Source organism: Myotis lucifugus, unplaced genomic scaffold (genome assembly GCF_000147115.1).
Source record: "Myotis lucifugus unplaced genomic scaffold, Myoluc2.0 scaffold_52, whole genome shotgun sequence".
NCBI classification, from domain to species: Eukaryota; Metazoa; Chordata; class Mammalia; order Chiroptera; family Vespertilionidae; genus Myotis; species Myotis lucifugus.
Window position 1 is genome coordinate 525,953 of NW_005871100.1, and position 4,420 is coordinate 530,372.

The window sequence follows — 4,420 nt, forward strand, 5'->3', positions numbered from 1 at the left end:
ATTAAAGGCCAAACCACGCCTCTTGGAACTCTGGGAGAATTTGGAGGAGGGAGGGAGGTGTGTGAGCTGGGGGGTTGGAGGACGGGTTTGAGGGTTTGAGGGTTTGAGGGTTGCTGGAGAGGAAGAAAGGCATTCCAGGTGGAGGGGACTGCAAGAGCCAAGGCCGCAATGGGAATGACTCAGTAGTGATGCTGGGGGCAGCGAGGAGAGAGCTGAATGGAGCAGTACAGAACACAACGATATGGACAAAAATAAAACACTTCCTAAGATTTATACAGTTTACATTTAAATATAATAGCCATTCACAGGGAGGTAGTATAACACAGTGGTTAAGAGTGCAAGCTCTGGGGGGAGATTCATTCATTCATTCATTCATTCAGTGCATGTTAACTGAGCACTTACTATGTGCTAGGCATTGTTACAGGCATTGAAGATAGAAAGGCAAAAACATTTCCTGCCCTCATGGAATTTCAGGTCTAGTGGGAGAGGGATGACAAGAGAACATTTCTGTATTATTATAAAGAATGACCTGGGCCATGGTCTGCCCCCCTGGCCTGAGTCTCTTAAGAGCAGGACCCGCCTGGGCCTACTCACTGTCCCCAAGCCACGGCCCAGAGCCCGGAGCACCGTGGCTCGATAGAATGAAGTGAACGGAATTGCATTTGGTTGTCAGTGACCTTTCTGCCGTAGCTAGAGAACTCCAGGGAGGCCACAGGTCACGGTGGGGGCTCCCTCTGCGAGGGCGGGGGGGAGGGGGGGAGGACTGGGAGAGTCCTTGGCACTTGAGAATGGCTTGAAGTGATCCCCTTCTGGAGACAGTTCCCGGACCTGTTCTTTTGCAGCACGGCGCCCCCTGGTGGTCATAGGCTAGAATAGCTTCGTCAAGGAGCTGTCACTCCCAGCTTTGGGTGCGGGGAAGGGCCTTTAGAATCCTTGTGTGTCTTAAGGTGAAGCTGCCACGGGCAGCTTTGGGTCACTCCCTGCTCTTTAATACAGTGGTGGGCAGGCTGCGGGCTCACCTGCATGTGACGAAGCTTGTTTTGTCAGGTTGTTTCTGGAGTGGCTGTGCCGTTTCACATTTCCACCAACAGTGCTTCCTCCCATCCTCACCGACACCTGCCTTTTTGCTGACAGCCTTTCTGCTGGGGCGTGGGGCGTCTCATTATGCCTTCATCTGCATTTTCCTAATGGCCGGTGGTCCTCAACACCTTTTCACGGGCTTATGTGCTATCCTTGCATCTTCTTCGGTGAAGTATCTATTTAACTCGTGGGCCCACTTGTGTGTAAGTTGGGCCGTCTGTCTCATTATTGAGTTGTAAGACTTAAAAATATGTTCTGGGTACAAGTCATTTCAGTTACATGGTCTGCAAATATTTCCTCCTTTGCTGGGACTTGTCTTTTCAGTTCCTTTGTGGTGTCTTTTAAAGAGCACACGTTTTTAATTTTAATACAGTCTAATTTATCCATTTTTAATGGTTCCTTCTTTTGGTGTCACCCAATTTTCCCTCTTACTTTCCCCAGGGAAGACATCGGGGCCATGGTGACAGTCACCTCTCTTTTACTGGGTTTGGGGCATCGAGGGACAGAGTCCTCTCGACTGTATTACAGGCGCACAGAAAAGGAACGTGGATTTTCCGATTAACAGGGGCTCTGTAGCCCCTCCCTGCTCCCCTTCATTGCAGACGTGCAGCGTGTGCGTCTGGGGGAGACTCAAGGGCAGGCTCAGGGGTGGGGGGAGACCTAGCTGACAGCTCCACCCTGCACATGAAAGGGGATGTCACACGGACATTCCAGGGATCGGGGACCCTCAGGCCCTGGATGAGGGGTTTCCCCGAAGGTCTGACCTCAAGGTCATGCTAGAGGGGGAATGGGTTGAGGCTGGCACTCTATTATTTGTGTCAGAATCTAAGCACCACTCAGGGCTCATGATTAACATCAACCTCAGTTTTGCTAACACTGCAAATGGACGATAGCTGCAATCCTCATAATATCACCGATGAAGAGATGACTCAGGACATTTTCATGTTAGTCATACCTTTATGCTAATTTGAAAATATTTATGGAACACCTGTTATGTGCCAGGCGCTGCCCTCGGCCCACAGATGCCTAAAAAGGACAAAGCAGACAGAAATCCTTGCCTCATGGAGCTTCCGTCCCAGGATGGGTAGGGGGAGACGACATGTAACAAGTAAGGAAAATGGGGTATGATAGAAGTGAGAAAAAATTAAAAATATATTTTTATTGATTTCAGAGAGGAAGGGAGAGAGAGAGATAGAAACATCACTGATGTGAGAGAATCATTGATCGGTTGCCTCCTGCACACCCTCATGGGGATTGAGCCCGCAACCCAGGCATGTGCCTTGACCAGGAATCAAACCGTGACTTCCTGGTTCATAGGTCAGTGCTCAACCACTAAGCCACACTGGCCTGGCAGAAGTGAGAACTGTTATGGGAAAAACCAGCAGGGCTGAGGGATCCGGGGCACTTGAGCTGTTTCATACCATATAGGTGGACAGGGGAGAACTCATCGAAGGGGTAAGGTTTGAGGTGGGGAAGAGATATCTGGGAAGGACCCACAAGGGAAGGGTCCCAGCCAGTGCAGAAGCCCGCAGGCCATGGCCTGTTCAAGAGCTGGTGCGGGGTCAGGGTAGGATGAGCGAGGAGGGTGAGACGGAAGACAGCAGAGAGGAGCCGGGGCCAGAAAGGTCGGCCTGGTAAACCATTAAGACGTGATGAGCTCTCACACAGAGTCAGCGAGAACCAATTTTGCGCGACTGTAACATCTAAATTTCTGTTCCATTCAGGTGTGTAGCAGCTACATTTTTCTCAGGTGATTTTTCAAACAATATACACAAACAATAACACAATTCAGTGTGTAGCTGAATAATAGCTAACTTTTCCAAACATGGCAAATGATGCTGTGTGAACAAGAAACGAGAACAAACTCAAATGTTATCACAGAGCTGCCAACAAAGGTGAAAAGACTGGCCTACGTCAGACGAATAAAATCTAAATATAAAAATGCACCATGTCCTTGAAACAGGTTTTAAATGGATTAATGAGAAATGAGGCTGTGGGAAAGGAACAGAGCCACTTTATTCCAAAGCAGGCTTTGCGGGAGAAACTACAAGGTTACGATGAAGACAGGCTTAATCAGTGACTCCAGGTATGCGATTGTCAGGTAGGAGTAGGAAGCACACCGGATCTTTCTGCACGTGCCCGAGTGATGGGACCTGAGTGATATGGGAGCAGTGTGGGTGGTTTCAGGGCGTCTCCCCGACTGGGGCAGGGGGTGCGGACTGAGAACGTTCTCTCTCCTTGTGGGGTGGGGGGAGCCTGCTCAGACACCTGCGAGGAGTGAGAGGACTGCAGCAGGCTCTGCAAGTCAAGCGGCAATATGACCCCTAGAGGAAGGTGTCGGTTATGCGGCTTGGAACTCGAGCAGATCTGAGCAGTCATTTAAATCCGAGCTCTCCAAGCCCGGGGGGCCCTACACTGCTGAAATGGAACCTTCACACGTACAGAAAAAATTCCTGCTTCCGCCAGGCCGGCGTTCATCCGGACGCACTTCACCTGTTGCTCCCTTTCCTGACGCTCAGCTGGGCCGGGCTTTGTCAGAAACCCGTTGGCGCCCCCTGGTGGCGGGTGGAAGCAGCTGACGAACACTTCTTAACAGCCCTGAATGAGACAGGCCCGTACATGGAGAGAGTAGGACACAGACAGGTTCACGGTGAGGACCACGTGCGGACCAGGCAGGAGAGGGCCATCCGTACGCAAGGACAGAGGCCCCAGAGGGAGCCACCCCTGTTGACACCTGGAGCAGGACTTCCAGCGTCCAGAACAGTGAGAAGCTCATTTCAGTCTTCTAAGGCACCCAGCTGGTGGTGCTTTGTTATGGCAGCCCCGGCCAAGGGATCAGAACTCCTGCCCAAACACCCCCAGCCTTGCTCAGACCCCTCGGCTGCCCTCTCAGCCTCGCAGGGTGGAGGGGCTTCCCCGCAGGGCCCAGCTGAGGAGCAGAGGCTGTGCGTGGCGGTGACCCATCCAGGGCACCACCCAGGGCGAGGCCAGCCTGCAGCCTGGAGGTGACTGCTCACCGCGTGGTCCTTTAAGAGGTTCGAGGTGCACATCGCTTCCTGTTTGAGTGCTCTTCACGCCTCAGAGCTTGAAAGCACCCGTGTGATCCCTGCACACAGATGTGTGTTCTCCTTCAGGGTACGTGGTAACGCTCAGGAATGTTCCCGTGAATGGCCCCGATGAAGAGGGTGTAAGGGGGAGAGTGCAGGGGAGGGAAGATCTTACAAATCGACACTTAGATTTCTGCCAAGTCGTAAAAATCATAGAAAATAAGTCAATTACTGATCATTTTTTAAAAGGAGAATATTTTCTTATCTCATTATAAAAATAATGGATATTTATG